We start from the raw sequence: 10164 nt of genomic DNA on the forward strand, positions 1-10164 counted from the left end.
AGAGAAAGAGAGAGAGGGACAGAAAATCCAAAGCAGGCTCCATCCTGTCAGCGCGAAACCCAACACAGGGCTCGAACTCACGGACCATGAGATCATGACCTGAGCTGAAATCAAGAGTCTGATGTCTAACTGGTGGAGCCACCCAGGCACTGCAGATATTCTATTTTTAAATAAGGTGTTGAGGTGCCAGTTACCTTGACCTCAGGAAAAATACTCATGCATAAAGTCACATTGAATTTGGACAGGAAAACTAGGATCATCGTACGATTACTTGAATACAACCCATCACCTTCTATGCCACAAGGCAGGACTGATACAGCCTGTGCTGTCTATGGGGAGGCCTCCCACCTCCTGGGAAGGTCACGTCCCCCCAGAGGAGACCACTATGGTAATATTCAATATGAGTATGTTTTAAGGAACTCTGTCCTCCCCTAAAAACATCTCTACCTGCAGCCACACCCTGCTTCCGTGCCCCCACAGATGCATCTCTCCCAGGCCAGGTGCCAGAACCTTCTCTGGAAAAATGCAGCCCCTTCCCTATGGGGCTGAACTGTCTCCTGGTGAGTACTGCTATTAATAACAATGGAAATAGCCAGCCTCTTCCCTACTTTCCACAGGAGTCCCAGTCCCCCGTGCCTCGGGAGTCTGGCAAACTCTACGGTCTGGGGCTGTGGCCACCTGTCGGTCTGGCTTCTGCTGGCCATGAGAGAGCTGGGAATACCACTCACGTTCTGGGAGAGGAGGAGGAAGAGGGTGGAGCCTGCAGAGTGCTTACTTCCAGATCAGTCTCTCCACCAACAACGAGCAAGCAAACAGCTGGTAGGCTCTGAAATTCACCTCATTACCCTAAGGGCCACCTTTCTCTGAAAGCCGACCATGAGCAATGAGGAAGGTATATTCCTCTAATTAATATGATTTGTACCTACCGTGACCCTCTCAACTTCAAAACACACTCCCTTCCGATTATTGGAGAATTCCTCTGTCCCCTGTGAGGTGATGGTGAGAGCATGGTGCTTACCCCACCACACAGGACTTTCTGTCTGGGTCTGGCGTCTCCCGACAGCTCCTGGGCTGTCCTGTGTCTCAGGCTGACCTACGGAACACACAGCTGCCTGACTTTTGAGAAGGTCACACTGCCCTCCTGGGTCCGGCCTCTCTCAGGCCCATCCTGAGGTCCCTCTCATGGAAGGCTGTCCAGCACTGCCAGTCTTCTCCAGGGCAAGTCTACATACAGCAACACGCGTGCTGCCCCCGATGCGGGCAAAGGGCAAGGAAGGGCTGGCACCCACCTTGAACTACAGAACAGAGGAGGCCCCTCTCACCTCCTCATCCAGGATGGAATGTGCTTTTCCCTTCTCACACTCAGGAGAAGTGATGAGAATCTTGTACCTTTGAGCTACAAGAAACTTCTGACTTTGGGCACCTGGGTGGCTCAGTTGGTTGAGCGTCCAACTCTTGAATTCAGCTCAGCTCACTATCCCAGTGTCATGGAATCAAGCCCTGCGTGGGGCTCTACACGGAGCTTGGAGTCTGCTTAAGATTCTCTCTCTCCCCAGCTCTCTGTCTCTAAATAAGAAGAATAAGAATAAGAATAAGAATAAGAATAAGAATAAGAATAAGAATAAGAATATAAAATGTAAGGGGGCCTGGGTGGCTCAAGTGTCCAACTTTGGCTCAGGTCATGATCTTGTAGTTCATGGATTTGAGCCCTGCATTGGGATCTGTGCTGACAGCTCAGAGCCTGGAGTCTGCTTTGGATTCTGTGTCTCCCTCTCTCTCTGCCCCTTCCCTATTCGCACTCTCTGTATCAAAAATAAATAAACATTAGGGGCGCCTGGGTGGCGCAGTCGGTTAAGCGTCCGACTTCAGCCAGGTCACGATCTCGCGGTCCGTGAGTTCGAGCCCCGCGTCGGGCTCTGGGCTGATGGCTCAGAGCCTGGAGCCTGTTTCGGATTCTGTGTCTCCCTCTCTCTCTGCCCCTCCCCCGTTCATGCTCTGTCTCTCTCTGTCCCCAAAATAAATAAACGTTGAAAAAAAAAAATTAAAAAATAAATAAATAAATAAATAAATAAACATTAAAAAAATTTTCTTTGAATTTAAGGGGTGACTGCATGACTCAGTCGGTTGTGCATCCAACGTCGGCTCAGGTCATGACCTCACGGTCTGAGTTCGAGCCCCACATCAGGCTCTCTGCCGTCAGCACAGAGCCAGCTTCGGATCCTCTGTCTCCCTCTCTCTGCCTCTCCCGGCTCACACTCTCTTTCTCTCTCTCTCAAAATTAAATAAACGTGAAAGAAAAAAAAAAGAAAGAGAGAAAAGAAACCTCCAACTTTTATGAATGAGGAGACCAAAGACCACGGCTGAGGTCAGAAGGCTGAACTTGGCCTCTTGACTCTTAATCCATACTCTTCCCACTGCATTAAACTGCCTCCAGCTTTATAATTATAGCCAGTTAATCTCTTCATTCTATACTCTTCAGGCTCCCAGAGTACCCCAAACTGCAAGAGGGAGCAAGGCTTCCAAGTGGTGCTTTGGAAGGGGAGGGGGAGAGAGGCAAGGTGGATTTCTTCTGGGCCAGGGCCGACTGTCTACAGCTTTTCTTCCAGAGTCACCATCGCTGAGCCTGGCCTCAGCTCCCGGAGCACCTCACACCCACCACCCTGACCCGCAGGCCTGGGAGCCTCTCCAGGGCATTGGCTGCTGTCCCAGCAGGAACTGGGGCTTCACAGCTGGGCAAGAAAATTCCTCAGTATTAAGAACTCTTCTTAGTGATGTCTCACGCCTGCTTCCTGGGGAATGACCTGCGTGCCCTTGGGTTTCTACAAAGCTTTTAGTTCCTTGTTCCTTGTTTGACATGTGACCTATGACCTTTCATTGACCTGGCCATGTGTTTCCTGGACTCCCCATGGCCCAGCAGACAGCACCTTTGACCTGCTGACTCCTCTGATCTTCTGTATGGCTCTGTCCTCACTCTGGAAACTCATGCTGTGACTGCGGCTTCTGGGTCCTTCTCCAGGCGTGCTCCTCACCTGTGCCTCCATCCATCACAGCTTCCCCTGTGGCGCCAAGTCCGTGACACCTAGCTGATCTCTACCCGGGTTTAAACCAGCTTGACCTCAGACACATAGGAACAAGGTTGCTATTTTGGCTTCAATTATGTCACTTTACAGTCCTGTGGAGATCGCTTACACAAAACATGACATGTGCGGTGTGAACTTTCCAGACAAATACGCTAGGAAGCATTTGAGGTTTTTACAAAAAAGACTGGAAAACATTAAACAGCTGTATTTGGCAGGGACATTCAAAGTACTTCAGCCCGCCATCTCCCAAAGTGAGTTCTAAGGGAAAATCGAGGGGAAACGTATATTCCATGTATTATTCAAGGAAACAGAGTTCAGTGGTCAAACGAACTTGGAGAACATGGCACACGACAGCTCTTCCACGGGGATTAAAAACATATGTTAGCACATCGACGGCTCCGGCGAGTCCTCTTTCTTTTTTTTTTTTTTTTTTTTAATTTTTTTTTTTCAACGTTTATTTATTTTTGGGACAGAGAGAGACAGAGCATGAACGAGGGAGGGGCAGAGAGAGAGGGAGACACAGAATCAGAAACAGGCTCCAGGCTCCGAGTCATCAGCCCAGAGCCCAACGCGGGGCTCGAACTCACGGACCGCGAGATCCTGACCTGGCTGAAGTCGGACGCTTAACTGACTGCGCCACCCAGGCGCCCCGACGGCGAGTCCTCTTTCAAAGAAACCTCTTGAATTTGGCTTAACTCAAATTAATTATAACAAAAAAACACTTTGCTTCTTCAGTGTGTATTAATCCTGCACCTCACTGTTGGGCAGAATCCATGCCAGGAAATGTGACTGAAGGAAGAGATGCAGATGTGATGAGGTTCCAGAACTTGCCCAAGGCCACACGGTCAGGACCAGCCAGAGCTGTGTCCAGAACAAGACTTCCAGATCCCCATTCGGGTACTCTTTCCACTAAACCCTATTGATTCTTTTTTATTTATTTATTTTTTTTTTATTTGTATTTTTTGCAAATGGATTCCTCTGGAAAATCCTTAAAACATCAAGCATTCTCAGTGCCCTTGAAATGAAATGCAAGGAACCCCGTTGTATTCACGCAGTGCTTCTGGAATATACATTTTGCACGAAGGGAGAAGAAAACTTGCTGTCTTAATTTAATTGATGGGGACTAGATGAACTTTTAAATCCAGCGTAGAAACTAGTTGACAACAGTGGGTATCCATCGCTGAAAACAGCAGATAACTGTCTCCATCATTTCCACCCACAGCAACTTCTTAAAGGCGTTACGCTGGGTAAAAAAATTAATCTCCAAAGGTCACGTGCTTTATGATTCAATTTGTATAACACTCTCAAAATGACAAAATTGTAGAGATAGGGAATAGATGAGTGGTTGCCATGGGTAAGGAATGGGGGGAGGGAGCAGGAATAGGGATGACCAGAGAGGAGAAGCACTAAGGAGATCCGTGTGGGGGCGGGATAGTTCTGGATCGTGGCTGAGGTGGTGGTTACAGGCATCTGAGCATGTGACAAAATGGCCGACATGGTATCAGTGTCAATTTCCTGCTCCTGATCTTGTACTATGATTATGCAAGATGTAACCGTTGGAGGGAACTGGTTGGCGGGGACCGGAGTTGGGGGCACTACTTGGCCCACTATCTTTGCCGCTTCCTGTGACTCTAATAATTTCAAAGTGAAAAGTTTATTCATGCCTATATTTACACACACACGTGTATAAACACATATACGGTCCACACGGTAACGTGACTCTCAAATACATTGTTATGCTAAGTGAAAGAAGGTAGGCGCAAAAGGCTGCGTTCTGGATGACTTCATATATATGGCATTCTGGAAAAGACAAGATTTAGGGACGGAGAACAGATTGGTGGTTCCCAGGGATTACACATGAGGCCCCTGGGACGACAGAACTGCTCTCCATCCTGCTTGGTGTAAGGTCACATGAAGCTGTACCTGTGTTAAAACTCAGGGAAATGTATATCAACAAAGAGGGAATTTACCATATGTAAATTTAAAAAGAAACATTAAAAAACAGGTTGTCAGTAGAACAGAAGAATCTCACCTCTATTCTAAAAACTGTTGTGATTACTTTTGCATAAATTACACATTTGGTCTTCACAATATAAATACCAATTGCTGCTCTAGTCAAAGGGGAAGACATTAGCTGAGATCATGTGATTAAGGACAGGATTATTTTTACATTTAATCTCTTCGGTGTTTTGGATTATGGCAATACAAATGAGAAGCTTTGCTGGCACTTGGTTTCTTGACCAGCCAGCTCGAATTACAGCCAGGCGGTTACCAAAGTTTGAATGAATTATACCATGAAATTAAAGTCTGAACAGAGTATGGGAAAGCTAACTTGAAACCGAAATAGGGTTTTGGCAAAAAAAACAGGAAGAAAGAAAGAAAAAGACAAAGCTCGGGAATCAATTGCATTACTAGAATCCATTTCCTGTTCCCTTAGAAAGTTCTCAAGCAGCGCTGAGAGCAGCTCAAGTGTGCACTCTGTAACAAGTTGTTGGTTCTTGGCCTCAGTTGGATTTTTGAAATGTAATGTTTGTTTTCCATCCCAACCCACCCCACTCTGAGAGCCTCTGTTAGCAGGTTTATTTATTCACTCACTAACTTTTGTTGAATGCTTTCTCCCCTGGGTATATCAACAATGGGAGAAGACGGGAATTTATGCAACCACAAGCAGAAATCAGTGGGGGCAGGTGCCTAAAAGGTCACACCCACTTTGAATTTCAAGCCACCACTCTTCTTGCTCCGTATTTTCTTTATTTATTTTTGGCTCGGTTCCACATCAGAAGGTTTAAACTCTCAAGTTGCAAACAAACTGCTTTTAAGAAAAAACAGCTCGGGGCGCCTGGGTGCCTCAGTCAGTTGAGAGAGGGACTTCGGCGCAGGTTATAATCTCACGGTTCTTGAGTTGGAGCCCCGCATCCAGCTCTGTGCTGGTGACTCAGAACCTGGAGCCTGCTTTGGATTCTGTGTCTCCCTCTCTCTCTGTCCCTCCCCTGCTCACACTCTGCGTCTCTCTCTCTCTCTCATTCTCACTCTCAAAACTAAATAAACAATTTGTCAATACATTGTATTAAAAAATAAAAAAATAAACATTAAAAAATTTAAAAAAAAGGAGAAAAACCAGCTCATCTTTTCACGCCCATTTAACTGTTCAATCATCTTTTCCTAGCTTTCAAAATTTCTTTCTCAGCATCATTACTTAGAAACATTACAAATTGACATCGCAGGGGCACCTCAGTGGCTCAGTCGGTTAGGCGTCTGACTTCAGCTCAGGTCATGATCTCACAGTTTGGGAGTTCAAGCCCCAGGTTGGGCTCTGTGCTGACGGCTCAGAGCCTGGAGCCTGCTTCGGATTCTGTGTCTCCCTCTCTCTGCCCCTCCCTTGCTTGCTCTTTGGCTCTCTCTCTCTCAAAAATGAATATACATTTTGAAAATTAAAAAAAAAAACAACTGACATTGCAAGTGACAACTGGTGTTTAATCATCAATAAAGATGGAATCTCAGATCTGGTCTGTGCCTTCTCCCACCTCTGGGGAAATGCTGCTTCCCCTCTGTCTGGGTCCATCACCGCACTGGTGCTGAGATTCCCTTCCCACTTAAAAATGGAACTTTCTGGGGCTCCTGAGTGGCCCAGTCGCTTACGCGTCTGACTCTTGATCTCCTCCCAGGTCATGATCTCACAGTTCATGGGTTCAAGCCCCGTGTCAGGTTCTGCGTTGGCCATGCAGAGACTGCCTTGTATTCTCTGTCCCCTTCTTCCTCTGCCCCTACCCCACTCATGCGTTTGCGCTCACTCTCTCTCTCTCAAAATAAATAAATAAATAAACATTTTAAAAAATGGAACTTTCTGGCTCTGAGCTCAAAGTGCCTCAGATGATATCAGTTGGAATCATGCTATGAAATATTTATCACTTGGTTTTATTTGCCAGTTCAGAGAGGCACATTGTGTGGGCCTTTCGGTGTTTGTTTACATTTTTCACTTTAATTTTTATTAAGTAATACAGAATTTTAAAGTGTTTTAAACTGTTTAAAGAGCCAAACAGTTCCATAATGTTTGTTGTGACAGGTTCCCACACTACCTCTTCTCCAGAAGATCTGCTTTTAAGTGTCTGAGCTGATGCCTTATTTATTTTTTAATGTTTACTTATTTATTTTGAGAGAGAGAGACAGACAGACAGAGAGGGAGAGAGAGAATCCCAAGCAGGCTCTGTGCTGTCAGTGCAGAACCCCACACAGGGCTCAATCTCACAAACTGTGAGATCATGACATGGGCCAAGGTCAAGAGTGGGTCACTCGATCACCTGAGCCACTCAGGCACCCGTGAGCTGATGCTTTAGGCACTGACCTCTCCACCTCTAAATAAAATGCTTGTGTTGCTTTTGAAGGGTCAGGAAATGCCACTGTAAGATAGGACTGGAGGAGCCCAGTCCCAAATTTGTTTCTTTCATATACTGGTTATTTCGAGCTGTAGGCAAATACAGGGAGAGGCTTTCTCTGAACTCCCCTCATCTGCCTAAAGACAGATCCTCTGAATGAAACTCCGTTGTCGTAAATCCCCTCCTGTGAGTGTCATTAACGAGGGAGAACTGACTCTTGTCATAGGAAAGGAGCCTAGACGTCAACCCCGCACCCAGACTAACTTTGTCACAAACTACCACACCACCCATCTATTCTTCCAGGGGCCCATTCATCTATCCTAAAAAGCATTTCCTCCCCCACTAAGAGGCCTACATTCCCCTCCCCTATCCCTATAAAGATGGCATTTAAGTTGGAATTTTTTTTTATTAAAAAAATTTTTTTAATGTTTATTATTTCTGAGAGAGAGAAAGAGTGTGAGCAGGAGAGGGACAGAGAGAGAAGGAATCTGAAGCAGGATCCAGGCTCTGAGCTGTCAGCACAGAGCCAGATGCAGGGCTTGAGCCCATGAACAGCGAGATCATGACCTGAGCTGAAGTTGGACATTTTTTTTTCAAGTTCTGAATTAGATTTATTTTTTTTAATATGAAATTTATTGTCACATTGGTTTCCATACAACACCCAGTACTCATCCCAAAAGATGCCCTCTTCAATACCCATCACCCACACCCCCCTCCCTCCCACCCCTCATCAACCCTCAGTTTGTTCTCAGTTTTTAAGAGTCTCTTATGTTTTGGCTCTCTCCCACTCTAACCTCTTTTTTTTTTTCCTTCCCCTCCCTCCTGGTCTTCTGTTAAGTTTCTCAGGATCCACATAAGAGTGAAAACATATGGTATCTGTCTTTCTCTGTATGGCTTATTTCACTTAGCATCACACTCTCCAGTTCCATCCACGTTGCTACAAAGGGCCAGATTTCCTTCTTTCTCATTGCCACGTAGTACTCCATTGTGTATATAAACCACAATTTCTTTATCCATTCATCAGTTGATGGACATTTAGGCTTTTTCCACAATTTGGCTATTGTTGAGAGTGCTGCTATAAACATTGGGGTACAAGTGCCCCTATGCATCAGTACTCCTGTATCCCTTGGGTGAATTCCTAGCAGTGCTACTGATGGGTCACAAGGTAGATCTATTTTTAATTTTTTGAGGAACGTCCACACTGTTTTCCAGAGCAGCTGCACCAGTTTGCATTCCCACCAACAGTGCAAGAGGGTTCCCGTTTCTCCACATCCTCGCCAGCATCTCTAGTCTCCTGATTTGTTCATTTTGGCCACTCTGACTGGCGTGAGGTGATATCTGAGTGTGGTTTTGATTTGTATTTCCCTGATGAGGAGCGACGTTGAGCATCTTTTCATGTGCCTGTTGGCCATCCGGATGTCTTCTTTAGAGAAGTGTCTATTCATGTTTTCTGCCCATTTCTTCACTGGATTATTTGTTTTTCGGGTGTGGAGTTTGATGCGCTCTTTATAGATTTTGGATACTAGCCCTTTGTCTGATAGGTCATTTGCAAATATCTTCTCCCATTCTGTTGGTTGCCTTTTAGTTTTGTTGATTGTTTCCTTTGCTGTGCAGAAGCTTTTTATCTTCATGAGGTCCCAATAGTTCATTTTTGCTTTTAATTCCCTTGCCTTTGGGGATGTGTCGGAGTAAGAAATTGCTGTGGCTGAGGTCAGAGAGGTCTTTTCCTGTTTTCTCCTCTAGGGTTTTGATGGTTTCCTGTCTCACATTCAGGTCCTTTATCCATTTTGAGTTTGTTTTTGTGAATGGTGTGAGAAAGTGGTCTAGTTTCAACCTTCTGCATGTTGCTGTCCAGTTCCCCCAGCACCATTTGTTAAAGAGACTGTCTTTTTTCCATTGGATATTCTTTCCTGCTTTGTCAAAGATGAGTTGGCCGTACGTTTGTGGGTCTAGTTCTGGGGTTTCTATTCTATTCCATTGGTCTATGTGTCTGTTTTTGTGCCAATACCATGCTGTCTTGATGATGACAGCTTTGTAGTAGAGGCTAAAGTCTGGGATTGTGGTGCTTCCTGCTTTGGTCTTCTTCAAAATTACTTTGGCTATTCGGGGTCTTTTGTGGTTCCATATGAATTTTAGGATTGCTTGTTCTAGCTTCGAGAAGAATGCTGGTGCAATTTTGATTGGGATTGCATTGAATGTGTAGATAGCTTTGGGTAGTATTGACATTTTGACAATATTTAAAAATATGGAACGCTTCACAAATTTGTGTGTCATTCTTGTGCAGGGGCCATGCTAATCTTCTCTGTATCATTCCAATTTTAGTATATGTGCTGCCTAAGTGAGCACTGAAGTCAGACATTTAACCAGCTGAGCCACCCAGGTGCCCCTAAGTTGGAATTCTTAAGTGGTTGTAGGAGTTACTTATTTGTCTTTGGGTGTTTCCCATGTATACATGAGGTATGCATGCGAATCAACTCCTGTTTTTCTCTTGTTAATCTTTTATTCCAGTGGCCTCAGCTGAGAAATCAGAAGAGAAGGAAACTTACTTTTCCTCCTGTATAGTTTCCTTGATTTTTCACTTATAGGCTTTAGCTACTGGCTTACCAGTTCGCAAGTTAGGGATTTGGCTCTCTTCCCCTTTCCCCATGAAACACATGCACACCCTTCCCATCCCTTTATCCTTCCAATATAGTTACATCATTAATTTTCCT

At 45.2% G+C, this 10164-nt stretch overlaps 1 non-coding gene across 1 annotated transcript; it reads right to left on the reverse strand.

Moving 5' to 3' along the window:
* Positions 1-9692: 9692 nt before the first annotated feature.
* On the reverse strand, positions 9693-9799 carry LOC123596525. The gene has a single exon (XR_006711702.1). It is a non-coding gene; the product is annotated as a U6 spliceosomal RNA (small nuclear RNA).
* Positions 9800-10164: the final 365 nt, after the last annotated feature.

Source organism: Leopardus geoffroyi, chromosome B1, assembly GCF_018350155.1.
Source record: "Leopardus geoffroyi isolate Oge1 chromosome B1, O.geoffroyi_Oge1_pat1.0, whole genome shotgun sequence".
NCBI classification, from domain to species: domain Eukaryota; kingdom Metazoa; phylum Chordata; class Mammalia; order Carnivora; family Felidae; genus Leopardus; species Leopardus geoffroyi.